The sequence below is a fragment of the Dromaius novaehollandiae genome, chromosome 2, assembly GCF_036370855.1.
Source record: "Dromaius novaehollandiae isolate bDroNov1 chromosome 2, bDroNov1.hap1, whole genome shotgun sequence".
Lineage (NCBI taxonomy): Eukaryota > Metazoa > Chordata > Aves > Casuariiformes > Dromaiidae > Dromaius > Dromaius novaehollandiae.
This window is the reverse complement of record NC_088099.1, coordinates 31,089,802-31,114,568: the sequence shown is the minus strand read 5'-3', so window position 1 is coordinate 31,114,568 and position 24,767 is coordinate 31,089,802. Positions and strand designations below refer to the sequence as shown.

At 42.9% G+C, this 24,767-nt stretch overlaps 1 protein-coding gene and 1 long non-coding RNA gene across 10 annotated transcripts in view; both read left to right on the top strand.

Annotated features, from left to right (window-relative positions):
* Positions 1-24,767, top strand: part of RBMS3 (RNA binding motif single stranded interacting protein 3) — a 761,325-nt gene that overhangs the window by 80,330 nt on the left and 656,228 nt on the right. The window lies entirely within an intron of this gene.
* Positions 511-21,800, top strand: LOC112982422 (uncharacterized). The gene is made up of 3 exons (XR_010387607.1): positions 511-674; positions 18,989-19,026; positions 21,336-21,800. It is a non-coding gene; the product is annotated as an uncharacterized LOC112982422 (long non-coding RNA).

The following is a 24,767-nucleotide window of genomic DNA, read 5'->3' as shown; positions in this document are numbered from 1 at the left end:
AATATAGTAGACCTAGAAAACTGTGAAATAAGTAAAGATGTGTCCAGTACAGTTAGTGCTCAGTCAGTACAACTGTCCTGAAAATGTATCTGTGCATATAAATACGCATGAGGAAAGCCTTGCAACTGTAAACAATATTTAAATGAATCCCTGCATTTTATATTGGAGATGAGGGGTCTGCATTACTCCTTACAGTTGCATGCAAGCTACGTGGCAGGTTTTGCTCCTAGCCTGTGAGCTGTGATAAGCCACCACACAGTTTCTCCTACTTGCTCCACTGCAATCACAAAGGTTTAGACTGCAGCTAAGTATTATTCTAGCAAAGCTTAATGTCGAAGGACAGGTATTTCCAACTGCTACTGCATAAGTACTAACATTTCTGTTCAAAATGGATCAAGTTTGCGATGCAAAGATTTCATTTGTCTGTTGTCTGAAGTATTGCGTTCTATGCTCTGCCTATACAAACGTGGTGCTTGTGTTTTCCAGGTTGAAGCATGTATTTTTGAGGGTGCAAGTGGTTTCAGTAGCCCATGACCACACTACATGTGTTTCCTGGGGCCTGGAGTTGCATGGGAGAAGCTTCTGGCAAACACATGAGGATTTGGATTTGAAGCACAGTAGCGTTACACCAAACGGACATGCTGACTCTGCCCTCAGAGGCCTCTGTAGTTCAGGTGAGGTGGGACAGAAGGGGCCTCAGGTCTGGATGAGCAGGTCCACAGGGGAGTCAGTGCAGAATAGCTGGACTGTGCTCTTTCCCAGGTAGACAAACCTTGGAGAAACTTACACTTTAGCTGTCAGGCCAACAGAGAGCCCCTTTCTTGGATTCCTCCTTATAGTACAAACCCTTTGTAAATATTTTCTTTGACTTAAAATGCAACATTTCGTAGTCTTAGAATCAGGATTTTTTTTTTAAATAATTTAAATGTGCTCTTTCTTAGAACTTAAATAGATCTAGTCATGATGCTGGTTTGTTTGCTTGCTTTGTGTAGTGTGTTTGGTATAAGACCTTTTCCTCATCATGGTATGTTACTTTTCTTTCTTTAGTGTCATTATTTAAAAAAAAATTAGTGCACACAGAGCAGAATATGTGCTTTTGAAACCCTAATAGACATGATGAGCAGATTTTCTACTTAATCCTCAAAGCTCTAGTGCCACTTTCTCCCCGCCTTTATGATTTCAGTCCCAGTTTGGCCCACTGCGTAACAAAAAGAAGCTTGAAAGATGCTGTAAGTCATATTGGCATGTGTGCTCCCTTAAGAGATAATATGCTGCTTCAGCCAAGTCCCACGGTGCCCTGACACCCATCTGCCAGGGAACTCCTCATCTGCCTAATGTGGGATTAGATGCTGTATGAAGCACTTGCTTTTTCTTCCTTTTTAATACATTTTCTGAATACTAAATATCCCTTTCTACACCCACACAGCTTACTTCTTTCATGTTGTTTTATAATAAGTATCCATTATTAGCATAATAACTGCTCAAAGTGACATCTTACATTGTATTGTCAAAGATCCATGTATTAATATTTCCACATTTCTGATGCTATGATACACCGTAGTACTGTAATTTTAGCAGAGATTATTATTTTTATGTCAAAGATCTGCCTATTTCCATTTACATACCATATAGTGACACCAAAGCTACTGACAGTGGGCTGTTAGGAAGCTTCTGTAAAACAACGTGTCAAAAAAATGTATGTAAAAGCATACCAAACCTCAGAGTGCTTTGATTGCTTCTTGAATTGCTTGAAAAAGGAGAATCAGGAAATCCATTCATGCAACATTTCCCTGTTGCATATATATTTGTCTTAAAATTGTTTAGGCCTGTCTTATATCCTGTCTTCTAAGCAGTGCGAGCAGGCAAGGGCCAGCACTCCAGTCTTAACTCTATTTTATTATTTATCAGAAAGCCTTTGTATAAAGATTAACTATGTTTGCTCTCTATTTGCTCTATTTCCCCCCACTGTTCAGTGAGTACCCTAAGCAGTTGGATAAGATGACTGAAAGGTTGTCTGGCTTCATTGTTGCCCCTCTCAGAATCTCTTGTATCCTCTGGCGAAATGTTATCATGTACTTTGTTATAGTAGTAGTCCTCAGTGATTCAAAGCAGGTATTCTTTTGTCTCATACCCTAACAATACGCTTAGGGGAGACTGTTTGTTCTCTTTCACCGGCTCCCTGCTGTTAGCAAAAGCAACACTGAATCAGAATTACTGATTCTAAAGACAGAATTACTGTCTTTATGGGGGGGTATCAATAGATCGCCCTTCTTCTGCATGATGGTAAGTACGGGAGGGGGAATGAGCAGAATCAGCTCAACTCTTTTGTTTCTCTATAGGCTGCTGACTTCCCTCACTGCTACAAGATGTGTTTCAGTGCATAGTTAGGGAAGCTAACAACGGTACTTAAGCACACACGTACAGTTGCAAGGTATCCTCGTTGGAGCCCCCCAGATCCAAGCCAGAGTCTATAGAATCTTTAAAAAAATATATTTACTTGAGGTGATGATTTTCTAAGACAGTAGTGTGTACCTGTAAAGCCTGCATGGGTAGAGCTACTAAATTGTTTATGTATAAAATTTTGGATTCTAGGAAAATATTTCATTAAGCCACCCTTCTTTACTGTTCACTGTTTCTTGAAAATGATAACTGCTATCAGAGTTTTTGACATATAGTGAATGCTGAATCAGTTCAAAATGCCATTTTTTTCCCTCTTCATGTCTTTTGGGAGGGAGAAGAGGGTTTTGGGAGAGGAAGCTGTTTTGTTTTTCTTTCCAGAAAACTGTATTTGGGAGAAAACATCTTACAAAGGCTAGATCTTTGTCCATATAGCTGCCTCGTTGCCACTGAAGTTTTTGAGATGTGGTATTGGGAGGTTGGTGCATGAAGACCATGCTTCCAAGCTTGTCTTGAAAACCCTCCCTGCATTCTCTGGTTGCTCAGACCAAACGGAGATTAAAGCGTTGATGCCATTGCTGACGGCACTGCTGTGCTGTGGTCAGTGTTGCCCGCCTGTCTGCAAGATGGATAGCCTTGAATAGCAAGGTTGGAATACAGGGAGAAGAGCACCCTGCGGGTGGTCGAAAGATTGCAAAGCCCTTTATAGGACAGGAGACTGAGCAGTGTATTCATAGGGAAGCTCGCCTTCCCAGGGCCCAGCTCTGTGGGGGGGAGATCGCCCTCTCCAGAGCGTGAGTCCATGTTTAAGGGAAGCTTGTGCTCAGACCAGCCCCGTGGAAGGGCTCCTCTCTTGCCGCCGATGACTGAAGGTAGCCTTGCTAGGCTGAAGTTACCCAACCCCATCCTACTCTTATCAGAGTTTGCCTTTCAGAAAACAAAAGCCAAGACAGGGATATGTTCATCTTTGTAAGCACGTTGGAGGGTATAAAACCAAAAGTGGGTCATGAAGCTCATCTCTTTGCCTGAGAAAAATGAATACATGTTATCCATAAGTAGGAACTTTATTCTAAGTCAGGTTAAAGATAATCAGAGGACTGAAGGTTGGCACAGCCTTCTGAGCGGAGTGGCTAAAACTTAACCAGGTTTGAGATGGAACTCCTGAATTTTCAGGAAGACGTCAGAAGTCCTCAAGTCTTGTCTGTTATGCTCCTCAAGCATCTGCACACAGGCTCACCACTGTGAGTGCAGGCTAGTATACAGGTCTCAACTGCTCAAGGGAATGGGAGGACACCAGTAACTCAGGAGTCTGCATTCTATTTTCAAGAGATGATTTTGGATACTTAGATGAGAAAACTGCCTTACTGGAAGTCTGTTGGAGATGTGAGCTGCAGTTTAAGTTCTGTTGTGGTTCTAAATGGAAAAATCTTGGTGATTTAATGGAAAGAACTACTTAATGTTTGTTCACATGAGCAGATCACACACTTTCAGCAGTAAGGCTGGCTTTAAAAGATCGTTTTTTCCAATTCAGCCACTAAACAGAAGATTTCACAGGTCTGCTCGAGTCCACCCCTCTCCCCTTCCCCCCCAGCTTTTCAGAGAGTCAAAAAGAAATCATTTGTGTTTAACAGATAGACTCAGCCCAAAGGAAACCCACTTCATCTTCAGGTTTTCTAAATGAAAACAAAGGATTGGGCTCACAGAAGTGAAGGGGAGAGAGAGGAAAGAAGGAAATAGTGCTCATTCTGCTCTAGCACCAGGGATCCCAGGAACCTTGTCTGGAAAGTGCAAAACCATCTCCCGCCCCTTTCAGGGACTACTCTGACTACTGAGATATTGTTGTTCTGGGTGGTCTATTACCATGAAGCTCTTCCATCTTGAAATACGGTAATGGTAACATTCATAGGGCTAGAAAGAGAGTGAGGGTGACTCAGAAGGTTTCTGGCTTTGGCTTCCATAATTGTTCTGTATAAAGTGGTACAAGTTCAGTCAGAACTCATGAAGAAAAAATTACTTCAGAATAGCTTTTAACCTAATGATCAGGTCTGTGTACTCGGAAATGAAAGACTTGGGTTAATGTTTCTTCCCTATGTAAGAGCAGCAACTTAAAATGAGAACTGTCTGTTTGCCACAAACACTAGTACCTCATAAATACATGACTGTTGCTGTAGAAAACAGAACTTATAAAAGCCATACTTCAAGATCTTTCAATATTTGAGGGGGTTGGATTGTTCTATTCAGCCACAGTTATTTACCAAATATTAGCTGAATTTCTCATGAATTTCTCATTTTCTCATGGATATTAAGATCACACAGGATCCAAAATACATACAATTCATCTTTCCTATGAAAACCAGTGTCCTCATCCCCTAAGCAGACTTTGACCTAGCCCTAATTGCAGTCTCTGCTAAGAGAGGAAAAAATTTAAAACTGTATTTTGGTGCACTGCAGCACATACAAAGTGAATTTTGCCTTTGTATGCTGTGATGTAGTCAGGGGTGATAGGTTCTTAGTTTAAAGGCTACAAGATTCATAGAAAGAAAGCTGTAAATAAGAGAGAGGAGAATCAGTATATTCTGTAGTTATTATAATACATTTATCCAAGCTTGTTCAGTTAGATTATTTATGACTTAAAATATTTTGGCATGATTTCCATCTGTATAGTATTAATCATTTCAAAGGGTCACTGAAAAGCACAATATTTTCTGTACTTATTCCCATTCTGACTAATGAGACTTCTGTGGTATTTAACTATGCAACACGTACTGCGAGATAGGAAGAGACTGTGTTCGCGGAGATCTGGAGGGACCTCCCAAACAGGCAGCCAACTAGTTTCACTAATATGCCTATTGGTTCTTTGGTTTCTCCTGTGAGATTTTTCTTGCAATGTGCATTTATGATGGAAAATTATAACTTCTGTACATCTGCAGTAACTCTAGCAAACTGTTCTTTTGAGAGCGGCTTGTTCCACAGAATTAAAATGTAAATAAGCTCATTTATTGCTAATAGAATAGGTGTCGTATGCTGTAATTCTTGCAGTGCAGAGCTGAACTCTGGTTCTTACACATACACAGCTCTCACTGATTTCTGCAGAAAGCTTGCTGGTACATCGCGGACCGGGCCCAGGCACAGAGGTGTTCCTGTGCCGGCTTACCTGCTGGCAGATACCCACTTGCCAGTTAGCTTCACAGAACAAACAAATGCCTTCATAACTTGTTTCCTTGCTCAGCAGTGAATTCAGAGTGGTAGGCTGGATCGGTGGTGGGTAGGGTAGGACTGTGATGCTGATGTTAGTTGTATTTATTAAGACTACAGTACTGTGTAACGCAGTCAATTTATCGTTTGCCTTGAACGATTCTGGAGGAGCTGGAAACAGTAGGTTACTGCGTTCTGTTCATGTAAATCTGAACTTGGCTTTGGGGAAAACTGCTTCCCCCTCTCTCATCCGTAGAGGTAACTGACTTATTTATTTGGGATTCCGGACATGGAATTGATTTTGCTTATGTGCTTTAAGCCTCTGCGAAACAGTGACAAACATGCTGATGTCTCGGGAGCTCTGCAGATCTGATTATCTCCAATCATTGAATTATGTGACCTCTCATTTTGCAAATCTCGAATATTTGTATCTGTTCTAAGAAGATCACTAAGAATGGCTTAGGAAGGCAAAGGAAAGTTGAACTGCAACAAATAATTATTCCAAAGTGAAATTTTCAAAGAATTTGGGGAAGGGGGAAATATTAGTTTACTCTTTCCCTAATTGCTCGTATCTTTACTTTCATTATGCTAGTTAAAATGAAAAGAAGGAAAAACAGCCCTGCATACTCTTTCCAGCCACTTTTGGGAAACACTGTGTTTGGTGTGCTGCTTAAGACTGTAACCAAACAAGCTAAGAAGCCATGGAGTTCAGCCTGTCCCAGGTTTACTGAAAAATACAGTTTAATGAGGATTTTAGCTTCAATAATAAATAAGGCTCTTCTCCTTGAGTCACACACTAATCAAGTGGCATTTCCAATAGTACTGCTTCAGTAGGCTTCTGATTAGTAGAAGCCTCCGTTGATCTGAAAGGATACACTGCATCTTTCAGATGCTCTACTGCTGTGAAGCACGAAAGTAGTATGTCTGCTTTCAGGCACTGTTAATCACCTATGCTTTAAGGCCATTTGTGCATGGATGAATAGAGCAAGGGCCAAGTTATAGCTGGACAACTAACATACTTAGGCCTAATTATCTGTTTATTTATTGATGCCTTTATTCACTGTTGTGGGACTGATTACCTGTGTGGGCAGCTAGGGTCAGGACCTAAATGTGCTAGGGGACTGCCTTTTGGAGGTGGGAAGGAGAAACCCCAAAGTGGAGAAGTAAAAGAGAAATGGAGCTAAGTTTTCTTCTTGAGATTCTTATTTAGAAAAACTGAGTAGTCTTGAAAGCTACTCCTAGATAATTAATCCTGTCTTCCCCCCTTCCACCCTGCTGTGGCAGTGTAAGAATTGTCATAGCCACCTCCTTGTTGCTATTTGGTATGCATTTTGGAAAGACACTGCTATGAAACTTTTTGCAAGTGTTTAATAAATGATATTTTTTCAATAGTTTATTATATTTAATATTCAATATTCTATTAAAATAAATTTTATTTCAAGAAAATATAGTATGAAAGCGAGGCTGTCAGATCAGGTCTTTTCAGCTTTGCTTCTAGTATTTTCCCTGTCTCATTAGCCCCTCCATTAACTGATTCTTTTGCACAATTTTAGAGGTGAAAAGACCCCCTCATTCATTTAGGTCGCTGTTTTCTCCCTGTAATATGGATACTTTTTTTTTTTTAATTCTTCAATATTCTATTCACAGTCTGCTCAGACTAGTCAGTCTGTGCACTGCTCTAGTTTGGGCTAAAGGAGATGTTAGCAGGACTACTATAAACACTTTCCCAGATGCCCATTTACTCCTGAACTTGCTCCTTACTAGGATGTGTAAGTTGAAAGCTGGAAAGGACTGAGCTGAAACAGGGAAAGCACTGGACTTTCTCTAGGAAGTTCCCCTGTGCTTCTCTGGGAGCTGTGAAGACGAAAAGGAGCCCCGTTGCCGCTGCGTGCTCTGCAGTGTAGCTGTAGCAAGTTTTACTGTTTCAAACGCCGGCTCGTGGAAGTGGGTGCCTCTTTTTCCCGGCCATAAACCAAGCCCTTTTTCTTTCTCCATACTCCTTCATGTGCAGCGCATCCTTTCGTATATGCTCCACCTTGCTGGTGTTTTCTTTCTTTCTTTTTTTTTTTTTTTAAACAATCCTTTCACTTGACCTACTCCATATTCTGAACCTTTTCCTTCCTCTGGTAAATACTAATTATAGTGATCCAGGAGCAAAACTGTTGTCTCAGCTTCGTGTGTATCTCAGGCTGAAATCCTGAGCTTGCTGCTTAGAAAATGGAGCCTGTAAAATGATGATCATAGAGGTGAAGAGGTGGTTTCTTTGCTTTTTTTTTTTTTAAGTTTTCTCTCTTATTTTTATTGTAAAGCTGGGTTCCTTGAAGTGTTGGCAATCTTGAGTAACTCGTAGCTGCCTAAAACTGTTTTTACAACATGGATAATTTGCTGCAATAATCTGCGGTGCTGGCTAGCAGACGCAAAAGGGGCACTTTGGAAACCCAGTGGAAATCTCTGGGCTGGCAGTGGCAGCCAGCAGACACAGGCCAAACACAAATTCCTGTAATCGCAACAGGCAGCAGCACTGAATCGCTTCCAGCTGTCGCCCGCCCGAGCAAGCGCTGGGTGTTTCAGAGACGAGGGTGTGTGCAAGCCCCGAAATCCCCGCACCACTGGGCACTGTGGGTAGCCCGGCATCATGAATAAGCCAAGCCCTCGCCCCAGCCCAGAGGGAGCCCAAAGAAAGGCTGAACCACGGCTGCGGCCAAGCAGGAGGCTGAACCGAGTAACACCCCACCATGGTCCCAACCGGCACTTTGGCCGAGGAGCCGGATCTGGGTTGGCCTATGCTTTTTGTGATGATGCAGGAGAGCAGTGTAACTCTGTGTTGTGCTGGTGCTGGTATAAAATAGTGGTGTTGGGTAAAAGGCAGCGACGAGAAATTCTCTGTGCCTTTGCACTGGTGGTGTTTTCCTGTCCGTTTTAGAGATGTGCATGACTGCAAAGCAATGGAAGAAAAATGACTTTACATCATTTTACACATCAAGGGGAGGGGAAGAGAAGAGGATTTTAAAATACTGCTTTTTAATTTTATTTTCTAGAAGATGAATGTTTTATAACGTTTACATTTAGTCTAAGATGTCTTCTCATACTCTTATTAGTTATTTTCAAAACCTCTCTGATTTGGAGTACATTGTGTCTACCGACCAATACAGATCTTGCTGCTACTTATAATAGTTGCTTTATTGAAGTGTGTTCCTGTTTGTAAACTCAAAGCCACATGTTTCAAGGTGATTTCTAGGTGAGCTTCTGGCTAGCATAAATATCAGCTTGACTGCTAAACTAGTGTTCAGTATCTTAAAGAGTTAAATCTTTACCCATTTGCTTGTCTCATCATTAATACCTGTGCCCAGCGTTTTCATATTCTGTTACTTGTTACATGGCAGTGTCAGACAGTGAGTTTCAAGATAGTCAGCAAATGACTGGATTCATGTATTTAAGACCTCAGAGGGTAGAAGCCTTGTGGTTTCTGCACTTAGTTACAGGAAGCTAAGTAGTGACTCAGTAGCACTGAATATAATGGTGGAGAGATTTTCCTTTTGCTAATAATAATCGTCCAGGACAAAGCTGGGAATTGGCAAGCAGTATCTTCTCATCCTGTCTTTAGTGGACGACTTGTCATTGAAGGTGCACCTGTAGATGTTGCTATAGTTGAGCTGGGGTTTCTGGGCACTTCTGAAAAGTAGGCCACCTTTTCCTCCTTATTAAAAGAGAAAGAAAGTAGAAGAAAAATTAGTGCAGAAAGGTAATTTCAGGAAAAAATGTGTAGCATTTTAAATTTCGTACAACTGTTTGTATTCCCCAAATCCTAGGCGAGAATTAGCAGCGGGAGGCGGGCACCCCTTGGCTCTCCTTCTGCGAGGGGCCTGGTGCTGACTGGCCACATCTCTGCACCAGCTTTCCCGTAATGCTCCTGTGCATCGGTTTCATGCTCCATGTGCATTAACACCAATCCACAGAAAACCGCTTGTCCTTGTGGCAGAAAGCTTTCTCACGAGGCTCTTCACTGCATAGGCCTTCGTGCTTTTGTTTCGACAGTCTCTCTTCTTGCGCTGTCATGTTTTCAAGTCCTTCTTGGCTTCAAGATTCTTATGTAAAGAGTGAAACTGAAATAAATGCAGAGGGCCAAGCTCTTCATAGCTTGATCCATCACAGAAACACATCTTGGTCTTGCAAGGAAGGCTTGTCTGAGAATGATCTTTTTGGCTTCCCTAGGTAAGTACATGATGCGTCTTTCTCCGCAGCGGATACAAGGTTGGCTCTGCCCACATGCCCTTTCGTAAGCATGCTGTCCTGCAGTGCTGTCTGGGAGCAGAAAAAGACTGCCGGCATGCCATCTTCTGCTATGCAGTGCCATGGATGCAGAGAAGCAGGGGGAGGGATTATTTCACAAAGGTGCAAGCTATTCTGACCCTCTTGGGGCAGGGTGACTTCCCACTGCACTTTTCTTGGGGCTGTGTTGAAATGCCATAGTCTAGCCCAGTGCTTTTGCTTGGAAATCTGAACCTCCAGGCATGAATAACTTACCGTAATTAATCTTCAACTGTTGTCATCCAGTATTCAAATATTAATGTGGCTGATCAGAGTGAGGCAGTGCAACCATGGTGGTCTTGCAAAATAACGCATCGCACCAGTGACATTTCCTAACATGAGTCAACATTTGTTCTTCTGTAAAAGGCATAGTAACTTTTTGCTTTTTTTTCTCTTTTCCCCCTTAACTGACAGACAAAATGGCTTGTGCAGGCCTAACTCCTGTGCAACAAACATTGGATCTGTATGGAGTGGCAAAGGTTGCAAAGCAGCATCTGAAGGGGGAAGGAGAAGCAACTGAAATGCAAGAAGCTCCCCTTGAGATGACCAAACTTTTAAGAAGCTACAGGTTTAGCAAGTCTTTCCCTTTGTCAGGAATGCAACTGATGTAGCAGCATGTAGGAGCTGGAGCTAGGGTGTGAATGAAGCACATTTTTCAGGAAGCAAATGACCTGGTAGCTCTCAGAGCTGCAGGTGATTCAGGGTCGTGTTCCCAGAGAGGCCAGATTTACTTTGTGCATTCAACTGGAAAGTTTTATGCAAGTTCATGAACGAGGGGAGCGATCAAGATTTTTCAGCCCGTTCACTGAAGGGCAAGTATCATCCTGGATAAATAATCCTGGCTCTGGGTTTTTGTTCCCATACAGGTGTCTTGTGCTGCAAGAGAGTGTGCATCACTGCTTTCTCTTCCAGCTCGCCTTCTCGGCTGCAAACACTTTTCTCTCTTTTCCGATGATCCCAATGATTCTTATGATTTCCAATGATTCTTACAGCTTTTATTTAGCAAACTTTTTTTAGTAACTGATGGGAAGTGCCACACAAAGCTTGAAATTGGTATGTTTTAAATAAGTTCATGAATGAATCCCAGAGCAACACTGTCTGTGTTCATCCGTGAGGAGGAGTGCTGTCCTAAGTCAGTGAGGATGCTCAGATCAGTTTGTATCATAGTGTGCAAGTGATCATTTTGTGCAATACTGGGATTAAAAACTCTTTGAGAGGAAGGAGGCTGTAATGTTAAATATGGCCATAACTTTCTCAAGCATGTAAAATGTCCCTTTTCTTTCATCTCCTCCACAGTGCAAGGACTTTATGCAAGGACAACACACATATTTCCCAACAAGTGAAAGGCAACAGAGTTAACTCTCTTTGAACTTCGAGTGAAGATAGATGAATATGGGGTGAGACACTATGGAGATGGGTCCAGCTGTAGATAATTAAATCCAATATTCTAAAATAATGCTACATGAATGGAGCAGGGGATGTGAGAGGCACAGGGGAAGAAGTTCCTGCCTGTTAATTTGCTTTTCACAAAAAACAGATTAATGATATGGAGTGAAACTCACACCCCTATGAATCACTGAACAGACTGCAACTCTCCCTGCCCACCACACTGACCAGGGCCGCTGGAGCTGATGGAGTAAGTGGCAGCAGCCAAGCGCCCTCCCTGCAGGCCAGCATTGAGGACCATCAGTTGGCTTTACTAGCTCACTTCATAGATATTTGACAGAAATCGGAACTTCTAGCTCAGCCACACAAAGTCCTCTGCTGCCGTATTTTCTTCTGACGTGTCTCTGCTCCTGCTTTGGTGTATTATGCCATGTTGGTTTGTTCCCACTAAATCCCAGTCCTAAGCCCCTTTCCAGTTGGTACCCATTCGGTACAATCTCAGTTGTTTCCTCTGCATCCAAGGTCATCAGAGCTGTGACTGTTGCCCACTTTTCCACAGCAGCCTGGCTCTCTGCCATGGTTTTCTTTGCCTAGCCAGTGTCAGTTTTCCGTGCCAGATCTGTGACTGATCTTTGTGCCTCTGAGTGTCCCTCTCTCGGACCTGTCTCCCACCTGTTCCTATTCCAGCCTCTCTGGGACAGTTATTAGGGGCTGAGGGAGGCATTTCCCTACCTGCCCTCTTTGTTCCTCTCAATTTTCCCCCCTAATCTTCGCAGCTCAACACTTGTCCCCCTCTACACTTGAGTCTGATAACTTTCTCTTCCATGTTCCCTGGACCAAGCCTGGGATGTTGGCTGGGAAAATGCCGATGGGGGTATCCTTGCTTTCATTTTTAGGTGTCTGGGTCTGGCACTATTCAGCAGCCTGGCATTGCAGTGCCATGGAAAGTCCCGCTCAGCCCCAGGCTAGAGCAAACCTGGCGGGCAGGAGTCTTGAGGGAATAGCTGAAATCAGCTAAATGGCTCATCAGCTAAAAATCAAAGACATGTTTATTGTCAGTTTTTGAACTGAGGATTTTCTTTTTCCACTTTTTTTCTGAGGACTCGCAGCTTGTCCAAATTTGGGTAGGTTTTCGTTCAGACACATTCCTGACACAAAGGGCACATTTTTGAAATAAGATTCCATCCCTGTCGTATTTAGTGTCAGATCCAAAATGCGGTGGCAGTGGGGAACTTCTCTAGGAGAAGAGCACCCCCTGACACACTCTTCCTTATAGCCTTGCTCTCAAAACTGCCTACAGCGTTCTGTCCAAATCCCACCCCCCAAAATCAGGCTGCAGCACATATTCCACGTATTTTCACCCCAGATTTCCACTTGAAAGGGGCAAAGTTTGGCAGGGTCATTAGTGACCAAGAATGAAATTTCATGTGGGGAAGTCTCAGGTGACCTTGGTGATGAGCAGAGCTGTGGCCAGGTGCTCCCCGCTGCTGGCACCCCTGTGCCTTGCCTTGCTGCTTTATTTAGCACAAGGTTTCTCCTGATCGAGCTGGCTCTCATTGCCAGCTAAGTCATTGACAAACTTCTTGCCCACTGCGGGGCCAAGGGTTTCGCTGCGTGCTGCAAGAGGAGCACGCTGGTGAGATCGGCGAGAGGGCTGCAGAGCCTGGCTGGTGGAGGTAACCGCAGGATGCCGTACCGCTGAAAAATAGGGAACAGAGCTGCGCCTGCCATTTTGTTTTGTTTCAACTTTGTGAACATCAGTCCATTTTAAAACAGCTTGCCTTTTTTGTTCTTTTTCCTTTTAAACAGAAGATACCTATTGCTGGCGGTGTTGTGGGCAGGGAGAAGATAAGTTGTTTGATACTGCACATGGCCCAGAGCTTGGGGTAATGAAGGAGTGGGTATGTTGCAGGTCAGTGCGAGTTCAGGCAGCGAGGTCTAAATAGCTGCTGCAACGGCACAGTTTATCATGTGATGAGAGAGAAGGTTTTGGTCGCTAGACCAGTTTGTCTGTGATCTATGTACCTTTGGAAATCACAGTGCTGTACTTACCTTAGCAGCATAGAGGTCCAGATACAAACTTAAATATTTTTTCAGTACACTGAAGTTTGGGAGTGACCAGATATTATTATAGTGTTATCTTGAAGTGTGAAGGTGTGGAAACACCGTAAAACAAGGTAAAATAGCAGTGACTGAAGTAATATCTTTATGTGGTTCTGACCTGTCATTGACTCAAGCCTATGTTTTTCTTAGGAGAAACCTAACTATTTCCTTGTGGTGCCAGAGCTGGATATAACCATATGGCATTCTTTCATTGAGGCAAATCTTTTAAGCTAATGTGAATTATCCTGCATTTGCCATAGTCAAAAAAGCACCCATGTGGCCTGTTGCTGTGAATTCACAGATGTGCAATAACTGATTTGTATGTCTAAACCTTTACTACAGTCATGTGTTGCCATATCCCTGGCTATTGGCAATGGGCCAATAGGTAGTTTTTGGGTTAAAAGAGTTTAAGACTATGCCTCAGTGTATGTACAAAAATACAGTGAGTTGGTATAGTTTAGGATACAGACTATGCAAGCTTTCTGGCAGATTTAATCATCTATATAACTCTACATCTGCAAAGAAAACAGGGGGGAAAGTAGACTTATTGACATTAGATTTTCTAGGCTGCTCTTTAGTAATGGTTTCTGCCATGTGAAGACATCTCAAGGTAAAACTGAAGGACTTGGCCTATCATGTTTAGTAGAAGAGAAATTAAAGAAAGAGGTAAGTGGGTGGAAGTGATTAGAGTAGAAGAATAAAGGAGGATTGAAACAGCAGAGGTAACAGAGCATGCTTGCCTGAACAGTGATGAATGTGGTGTGAGGTAGGAGTTAGAGTTGAGTGGCTGGGGACATAGCTGGCCATAGAGGCTAGAAAAAAAACACCGTTGGCAGTCTTTCTGGGGTTTGATCTTGCTTTTAAAATGAGCTTTCAAAATAAGCCTTTAGTGATGTCACTGGATTAGGTTATTGCTGTCATTTGTATGTGCTGTTCAGCTGCAGCTTTCCATATGTGCTGGAACGGTGTGAGCTGGGACTGGGCTGGCCCAGAGGGATTCCTGCGGCAGTGGGTGAGAGAGGAGACTGGAGGCTTGAAGGAGTAGTATGGCTGAGAAGAAGAAAAGATATCAGCACATTTGGGAAATCTTCCAGAGGAAGGAAGAACTCTTCCCTCCACATCAGTATCTCTCCTTTATTGAAACAGATCTGACTTGAAGGCTGGAAGAAGGGAGGTGAGGGGGGTGTGTGTGTGTGTGTGTAAGTGTGTGGGTGGGTGTGGGGGTGTGTGTGTAAGGAGGGAGGAGCCTTGAAATACAGAGAATTTTTCAGGAAGTCCGTAATTCTGATTGCTGAATGCCTGCCCTGAAATCCTACCCAGAGCAGTATTTTGTGTTGGATAATGAAGTGTGTCAAAGTTTTTAGGGGAAAAAAGATATTCTTACACTACTCTAAAAGGTAAATCAGTAGAAATATACTATATAGCAGAATTTATAAGTTAAATCAATAACCCTACACACTAAAGGAGTGCTTTGTAAGCTAAAACTGCACTACACATCATACTAATCCTTTGAGAGTGTTAGGAGATTGGTTATACCATCTGCAATATCAGTAAAATACAGTATTAGGTTACATATGCCTACTAAGGCAGGCATCAGTAAATAAGTGTGTGATATTAAAAATGTGACACTTCTAAGTCAGTCTTTGATAGTGGAGTGTGCATATTGGTATGTTGCATTTACCTTTCCGTGTATGTGCTCTGAGTGAGAATCAGTCCTTTGGTACAGCTGGCAGGCCTCTCTAAGCACTTGCTGGTGTGCAGATGAACCTCCAAGATTAACACCGCAATAGGAACGGGAGTTGGAGGGCTGACATTAGTTTCCCGAGGTCTCTGGGGTGTCTATACCTAGAGAGGCTACATTTGCCATCAGTTTTTAAATGGTGAATGAGCTGGGCTGAATCCAGCCTCTGCTGCCTGCTGAGGCAGCAACGTGAGCCGTAGGAGGTACAGTCCTGCACATGCTGCCAGGGCATCCACGGCTCTTCCCTCCATGTTCACCTTTGCGAAGGGGAGATCGGGGTTTCTGCTGGGTGCCCTGGGGAAATCTAGAGGTGTGTGTGATGAGTAAGTGCACCCTTTAATGGTGGCGGTGGTGGGCAGTCGCCTGCATGGCCTCCTGGGAAGACAAGGTACCCGTTACTTCTGTGCTGCACCGCTGGGGTGAGCAGAGTTCTGCTGGAGAGGACCGAAACCGAATCTTACAAATACATCTATTTTGTTCAAATTTTACATTTCTCTTTTGACCCCTCTGGCTGTGCTATTGCTTAGGAGCAATTATTTACCGCTTCAGGTGCAGTACCTTGGTAAATGGCCACGCAGGGCCTGAGCGGCCGCCACTCCATCCACTGCACGGTGCTGTGCAGACCATCTGGCCTGGCCAGCGCTGGCGCGGGCTCTCCACACCATGCGTCCAGCCTGCTTCGTGGCATGCTGAACAGAGTGGGAGGCTCGTCCCTAACGAAGCTCCAGTTTGTAGCACAGCCGTAGCCCTATGTGCGGTCCTAGCACTCTCGGAGCTACGCGTGGCTGAGGCGGGCTTGCTATCGCAGGCTCACCTTTCTTCTGTTCTGTGCTTTGTCAGACCTGTGAGTTTTGTTTGTTGATTCAGAACAGCCATCTCTGACCAAATAATTAGAATTAAAACTCTTACATTGGGTGCCTGCAATTAAAGTAGGCACATACAATAAGAATTTCCTTCTTTATTATTCTCAAAGGTACTTACCAGCTCTAGGTCCCCTGAAGGCATATTGGCATTACATTTGAGCCCATCATTTTTATTTAGAAGCTTATACTTACGTATCTACTGTAATATTAAGTAAAAAGGGTTGATGTTTTTGCTCTTCCTCCTAAAACTTCTACAACTTACATTTGCCGAGCTAGGTCTGGGAACATATGCAATGCATTCCTTTCTTTTTTGATGGGCCTGAAAATCTAAATCGAGACTTTTGAGCTGCTCTTGAACACTGGGAAACCATATGTGGGGTTGCGTTATTTGAATGACATTCAAAACCGGAGGGTTTGTGTAAACATGTCATTAAAAATATAGTTCAGTCAGTGAAAGACATGAACCATTGTTCAAACTATGTGTGAGCACACTCTAGCGTGTCATGTCTGTGAGAAGGATGAGAATGGGAGAAAAGAGTAATTGCTTTTTTTAAAATTAAAAAGAAAATTGAGAAGTCTTTGTAGATGGACTCTGCAGAAGAGATCTGCAGAGGAGATGCCTCTTACTGCGTGCATTGGCTTAGTGGTTCTGAAGTGAAGGAGCCATTAGCAGTACTGAACTGGACTGTAACTACTGGTCATCCCAGGGACTGGAGGGGTCCCTCCTGTTTAGGAGTTCACTGTGATTAAAGAAAACATGGTGAGAACAACCCTTCTCGAAGGCAGGAGTCATATCCCGCACAGGGTGGGCAGCTCCTGTGGCTGGGGGGAGATTGTTCAAGGGTAGAGATATGTGTGCTGGTATTTTAAGAAGAAGCTAAGCATTTGGTATGTGAAGGACAAGAGCTGTTTTAAAGACAGAGGGGGCATTTTATGCTTCAGAATGCTTGTGCTTTTGGTATAATCAGATTTTCTGAGTGTTTTTTTTTTTTTTTTTAATACCTTTCCAAAAACTTCTTATGAAATCAAGCTGCAGTGGGATAAGATGCAAGGTCCTTACAGATTAGTAATAATTTCAATTTAGGAAGCAAAGCGTAGGAATAAGTGACCAGCTTTTAACAAAAAGATGGGGTAACCAAGGAGGGGTTTCTGTTCAGTCTGGTGTAGTTCAACATGTTGCTAAAAGGGATGGAGGATGAGAGGACTAAGCCTGCTGATGCTGCCAAGTCAGGCCGGGTGGTAAAGGTGAGGACATCCTGGAGGACTGCAGAAAGACCTCGCAGTACAGAGTGACCGGAGGACAATATGGCAAATGAAATTCAGTGTTGATGAATGTAGAATGATGCACAGGAGGAGGAGCAATCTTTAACTTAAGTACACAGTGCTAGACTCTAAATTATTGCTTGGGAAGAAACCTTGGGTTATAATAATTGTATGAAAATGTGTGCTAAATGTGCAGCAGGAGTAAAAAAAAAAAGTTGAATGCTAGGATTTATTGGGAAAGGAATAGGGAACAAAACAGAAAACAGAGATCTTTATGCTATGGTATAAACTGATGGCACACTCGAATACTGCATCCTTGGTTCCCTTCATATCAGAAAGGATGCAGGTGAAGGAGAGAAGATACAGAGAAGGTCAATTAAAAGATATGGAACAAATCCCATATGGAAAACATCTAAACACTAAGGACTTTTCAGTCTGGAAAAGACATATCTAAGTAGGAAGAAAATGAAGATTTATAAACTCTCAAGTGGCAAGGGGAAAACAAATAGAAAATGATTGTTAACTCTCCCATACCATGGGAGCCAAGCAGCATAAAGTGAATGGTTAGGTGGCAACTTTAAAACAGGCAAAAAAGACTTCCTCTACCTTGTGTAGTTAAGTTGTGAAATTGCCACAGGATATTGTAGACACCAAAAGTTCATATGCTGACAAGCTGTTTGGACAAATCCATCAAAGAACTCTCTTAGTGCCTTTGTATACAAAAATTCATGGTCCAGAAAATCACCTAACCAGAGATTGCTGGGAGCTGGGAAGGCTCGGGAGTGGGGAGGAGGCCAAGGGGAGGTCTCTGATCCGTCCGTGCTTGTCCTGTTCTTAAGCTCTCCGTGAGGAGGAAGAAGTATAAATTCTGAGCATATATGGGGTATTTGACTACTCAATCTCTGATCCGATCCTGTCTGGCTGTTCATGTGTAATTAGACCCACATTATGCCATAGTTCAAGCCCGTGACAAAAGCAGCTTGTGCCTTTAAAAATCAATTTGTATTTTTGTGAAAGGATTTTGGTGAGCCCTGGAATGTCCCTACAGAAGAGAGAGGCAGAAGAATGTTAAGAAATAGACTGAGATGAAAGAAATGTGTACTGTGTGAAGTCCTAATTTGCAAAGGTATTTTCATACTTTTTGAGGGTCTTTTTGTCTTAATAGCTATACATAGTATGTTAGTATGTCACCCGCATGTGAATAACGGCGATGCTGATGTCTGGAGATAATCTCTAAATTGTGATCATTTTTGCGTCAAGGCACTTGCTGTAGCTTTTGAGAGAGACTGAAATGCAGCTGACCTGAATAAAACCTGCATGTTGAAACACCTGATTTTCTTTTCATTGAGGATACTGTAATGTGTGCAGTGTATGTGCTAAATACGTTGCTTTTTAGTTGGCTCTCCATGTAATGTTGGATTGCAACAGACTGCTCTCTGTAACACCTGATGACTAAACCTGTCTCACCCACGCCACGGGAAAGTACTGGTGCATTTGAGACTGCTTAGAATCAAGCTTTAGGTTGCCCTCAGATTTCAAATCTCCTGTGCACTTTTTTTAATATGGCCTCTAACTCAAGAGATACAAGCACAAAAGGATTCCAGGCAACAATTAATCAGATAAGTATTTATTTATTTAACTCAACCTGTAGAATTATGCTGGCAATAGTTTCTTCAGAGTTAGACTTTCACTGAGCAAAAGACTCTCTTTTAAGGACTGTTTTCTTTTTCAGGCATCTGCACTGAAACATTCTGGATTTCACTGGGCATGGTAAGAAATTCTCTCTTATTTACAGAAAAAGAATCAGTTAAGTGCTAGTTGGCTGTTTTGTTTACCTCCTGATATGTTCAAAGGAGAAGCACAGCTATGGAAACAAGATGCATTTGCTTTATGTTGTGCATTCTAAAACAGGAGGGAAAAACATAATTAAAGCAAACATATATTGAAAGGATGTGGGAAAGCATTTACTACTGCAGTACTACGAAATGGGTTCATGTCGGATGTAAGCTGGGGCTGAGGGCCCAGCAGAAATTGTGAAATGTCCGTCTGCATGATGGATAGCAAAATTTTTAGACTATGTATAATAGCCACCTTTTAAATGTGGGGTTGCATATAATCCATATGGTCTTAATGAGCATATAGTTGCATTTCTGATATTGTAAAGGTTGCCTAGTGAGCCCACAGTTACTAGAATATGGACAGGAAACAAGACAAAGCTAGGCAATTGGGAAGATGCACTCTGCTGTGAGAGGAAAAGCCTATAATATTTCTATAAACTGAAGCATCAATAGATCTAAATGTTGCTGAAATATGAAGTAGTTCAATCTCATTGAGGCTAAGGCTTTAGTCTTGCTGGCACAGCTGTGTCAGGAAGGGATTTATTATATTTTTGTCATCATTGCTATGCTACCAAAAGCCCTAGTATATATGCAGTTGCAGCAGGAGAGAGGAAAAAAAAAGAGAGTTTTTTTTTTTCTTGGACAGCTTAATTTGCTCATGGAAATGATGTAAAACTACCTGCAAAAGGCATTTTTGCTAGCGTAAATTGTCTATGCTTGTATAGCTATACCAATAAACCATTACAAGAGCATACAAGGAATTGCTGAAAAGAAATAATCTATCTGAAGCTAAAGATAACAAACAATCTTTAGTATAAATTGGCTACTCCATATGACTGGAGAGGGTATGTAAAAAGTACATAAGTAATCCAAGGATGCCACAAATCTTTTTTACCCATTCCTCTCAAAGTTTTCAGTTTTTGGCTAGTGTTAAAATTCAAGCTGAGGAAAATTCAAGATGGCATCATGCAGATGTTTTTTCCTCCTTGGGCATTTATTGTCTCTGAGGGAATGAATGTTGGTGAGGCTCGAGACCATGAGTCCCAGAAAGCCTTGCTGCCGGACCGTGAGAAGTACCACTTTCTTGGGCAGTACTGAGGGAGTCTCACTTTGAAGCCTCCCTCCCACATCTGTACTGGGCTTGAAGCCAGGTCTCTCTTCTGGAAAGAAACCTTGCTAAAATTTCTCATTTCATGCCCCTTTATGGAGAGAGAGTGAGCGAGATGGAGAGAGAAGGAGAAGGAGGTACGTGCCAAGCGTATTGAGGGAGCATAGCAGAAGAGGCTCTTGATTTTTGCATGCTTGTGGACAAGGGGGCAGCGGGGAAGGAGAAGATTTTATGTTAGTTAGCACCATATTTGCCATCCCTTCCTCCCACCTCAAAGTTCGCCGCCTCCTCTCCAAAATGTATCTATATTTTTAGACAACTGTTTATGTTTGAGCCCTTTGAACTAGCAGAGGCACTTGAAATAAATGCACTTACAAACATGCCTCCTGCCAACCTCAGTCTATTCTGCATATGGACACTTAAAAGAGTTGAGGAATATGTCTTACATAGCGTAGAAATATGCTAAGTTCACAGTGGTGGCACCTGAAACAGCTTCCCTCCTTCCTCCCCCTTGGCGTGCTGTGGAATTGTTGCTGCAGTATTTGATAAACAGTCACCAATTAGTCGTTCTAGTCCTTGCTAATTCGGCAAGTGCTCTCCAGGGCACCTGGGCAGCTTGTACGCAGTTCATGTGCTCGCCCCAGGTAGCTCTGAACTCGAGGAGTTCCCTTAATTGTTTTTGCTGTTGTGTCTGTTCAGAAGGTTTTACTGCTCCTCTCAGCGAGCCAGGTGGTAGCATTACTAATGTACGCGCACTGCCTTACCTTTCTCCAGCATGCCACTAAAAACGTGCCTAAGATAATCCCTAAAACAGGATGCTTTTCTGTGCAGCACATCTCTGCACATGGCAGGCAGAAATAGCTGCCGGGGGTGCCACGGGGAGGGGGCCTCCATCACCGCTTGGTCTGGGGCCGTGCGGGTGTCTTCATGGATAACCAGCTGCCTGCCTGTGTACCAGGATCCCAGATGAGATTGGGCCTCCGTAACCTGGTCGCGGAGCGGCGCAGTGCAGCGAAACAAGTTAGAGTCATCCTCGCTGATAAACGCCAGGGGCTCTTGCAAATTCTGTGGGGAGCAGCTGTGGAGGGGAGAAGTTGGCTCTAACTTTTGTTCCTTGTTCTTTTGTCTTACAGGTGCCTGGTGGTGACGACTGTACAATCTGCTACCAAAGCAAATTTTAGAGGAGGTGGCTGACCAGTGGCTATGGCTGCTTTCTACATATAAATGATATTGTGTGTATCTGTTTGACCATGGTAGGATATTTAATGTATTGTAGAAACAAGCTTTGTACCTCCAGACTTGGTGTCACTTTCATCACGGATCCTTTCTTCCAAACGTATTTTCCCTCATTTCAGCCTTGGTATCTTTTTAAAAAAAACTTTAAAATGTAGTTTTCTATGAAAAATATACCCTACTGTTGTTTCTTTTCTTTCTTTTTTCTTTTTTCTTTTTTTCTGAAAAAGGGAACTTTATTGTAAGCACTGTTGTTTAAGTGAAGTATAGTGTACAGGATGTTAAGTAAGTGCTCAGCCAAATGTCATTGTGAACCCATAAATCCTTAGCAGAAAAAAAAATAAATATTTTTATTTTCTCTGAAAGCTTCCCTGTAAAATTCTTCTAAAAGTTTTTCTCACGAGCCAACAAAAACTAAAAAGATGGGTGTCTCTTTACTTCTCAGCCTGGTGGCAGGGTTGTTGGAACTTTTGACCAAGCACTCTGAACATATTACAAGTCTCCAAAAAGATGAAGCCTACCTTGTTAACCAAGGGTATGCCTCATCTGTGGTGAGCAGGAGACTTGAGGATTTGGTGTTTCTATTTGAACGCGCTTATCCCTGTATCACCACCTCCAAAGAAACTGCAAAGACGACTGATGCAAATCTTTTCTGCTCACAAGGTCTGGACAGAAAGTTGGGCAAAGCTGTTCAACTAAGGTAATTACTTTTTTCTTTCCCTTCCTTTCATATGCAATGACATCCTGCCTTTTGAAGTATATGCCATTCTTTTCACCTTGTTTCAAGAAAATAACAGCTGCTGCTGCATTAGCTGTTCTTCAGCATTTTCATTATGATTTGCATAAGGCTTTTTAAAAATATATATATATTTATATAACAGTCTTAATTTTCAAATATTTTTGCTATCTTTGAATCCTTCAAATGGGTTGTTTGGCCTCTATGCACATAATCTTCTAGACTCATACAGAAGAATGTAGGGAAAAGCTGATACCACAGCATAGTATTTACAGTATCGTGTGCCATCGTGTAACCAGACTAAATAGCAAGGAATTATTCACAAGGAGGTGAGGTTAAATTTGCTGCTGCTGCTGCTAAGTTCTTGGCTGTTCGATCTCAGCACTGAATGCCTGGGTTTCTTTTTATGGAGTGCCTGTTTACTCTCCTCTATTTTTATAGAGTAAAAGGCTGGTGGGGAGAATGAGGGTGTTATGTGCAGTAAAGTTATAAATAACATTGGTGCTCAGATTATTTGCATTAGATTCACTTGCCCAAATGTGTAAAGTTAAATAATTTTTTTTTAAAAAAAGGACAGAACAATGGCATGGATAAGAGATCTAAAAGAAATGTTATGGAATATATTTTTGGGGGAGTATTCCTTACCTAGCTACTAACCCAGGCTGAAAATTTCTTACTCCTCCCACAGCCTCAGATCAAACAGAATATTAAAACCTTAAAGATGCTGGTGTAAGGAAGAAGGAGTCTCTTTACTCAACACCTATCCCTCTGCCGTGACAGGCAAACAGGGAGCAGAACTACTTTCCAGACCTAGAGGTGGTGACTAGGGTGGATGAAGGGCAGCTGTGGCTGAGAAGGTGAAGCATGCACATAGGGTCTGTTGTTGTTCTTATCCTTGTGCTCTGTAAGCCATAAACTTTGGGGTAAATAGATGCGTAATGCATACTTTTGAGCTCTGTTTCAATCAATGTGGTGGCATTTGGCTCAATAACGAGGCATTCAGTGTTGCAAACTCCTGAAAAAACAAGGTGCAGGACAGGCATCCAGGGGAGAGAAGTTGCGGTTCCTCCCACAGCCTGCGTGTGAGTGCCGGCGTGGGACCGAGATGCTGTGGTGCTGGCGTTGCTGCCCTTTGAGGGCGAGAGGAAGGCAGACCGAGCTCTGAGCAAGTAACACTTCTTGTGAGAGCTGGCTGACATGTTTCAGTGTTTCTATGTGTGTGATTTTTTCAGTGCTGGAATTTACTTTGCAAAGCCTAACAATACCAGTGCGCTCTTGTAATTTTACAGCATTTTTGATTATGGCTGTCGTTTGCGATACCCCTGCTGTCACATTGGCCTCTACTATACTTTCAAACAGTCTCTGACCCGCCCTCCAAGTTTATGGTAGTGCAGTTGGGCCAATTCCTCCTCTCATTCCTCCTTTCCAAGGCAGCCAAATGCTGGCCATGGCCAACGGGGTTCTTCTGCCTTGTTCTTTCCCAGCATTCGTCTCCAAAGGTACATGCCATTCTCATGACCTTTCCTGGGAGCAGAAGGATTAAATACAACTCCTTGCCCGAGCTGTTTCCTCAGTGCAGCAGAGAAGATGGTGAAAGATGCTGTCCCGCTTGTAATAGCTGTTTTTTCCTGTCCTTCCTGCACCCGTTATCAGAACCTTGAATTCCTGTGTCCTTGTTGCTTGGCCCCTGGGCCTGGCCATTGCATGCCTTTGGGAAGGGGATTTGAAACCTGGAGGGCTTGAGGCAAGGGGACCTTGAAGGAACTTCTGGAATAGCAGGGCAAGTCTTGGTTCCCTTTTGAAATGTCATAGAAATGCCTGTGAATCTACAAAGGTGTGTGGCAAACTGCTGGAGGAGAGCAGGGCAGTGCTGGAGTGAGCGATGCAGTGGGAGACAAGGGGGTTTGGGTAAGCGCTCTGACTCGAGCATGCACCGTGTGGGGCTCCAGCGGCCAACGTGTTAGAGCGATTGGTCCTGTATGCCAGAGGACATTGATTTGTGTCTGGGTTTAGCACTGAGCTGAAGCTTGTGTCTCTTCTGAGACTTCCGCTGAAATTAGAGCTTCAGCTGTGAATGAGCCAAGGCGTAGTTTGTTAATTCAATGATATATTTAAGTAACATTTTACATCTGGACTTGGCAACCAACATGAAATCCTCATTTGAAAACAATTGTAAAGTACTAGAGAGATTATGGTATGATGTAGTCTACCAGCGTGGGTTTTTTTTTTTTTAACTGTGAGAACTGATGTTTCAGTGATCTCTTAGAGCTGCGAATGTGTCAGAGATGGTGTGAACAAGTGCAAACAAAATGAAGTGTGTGACAGGCCTGTGACAAAGCTCTGGACAAAAGACGACAGACGCTACAATGTCATGGACTGAGAGGCAAAATATTGCTATAGATGAAAACTGGGGAGGAAAGGAAATGCAGAGAGTAAGACCAACCCGCTGCAGTGGGAAGAGCCCAGTTTGGTGTTGGCCCTCTGAAAGTTGACTAAGACTCCTGTTAACCCATTTATTGCTGGTATGGAGAGAGGGGTGGGGTGATAAAGTAGCAACATTTGCAGCAGAGACAATTCTTTAGTCTGCTCAGGAGCA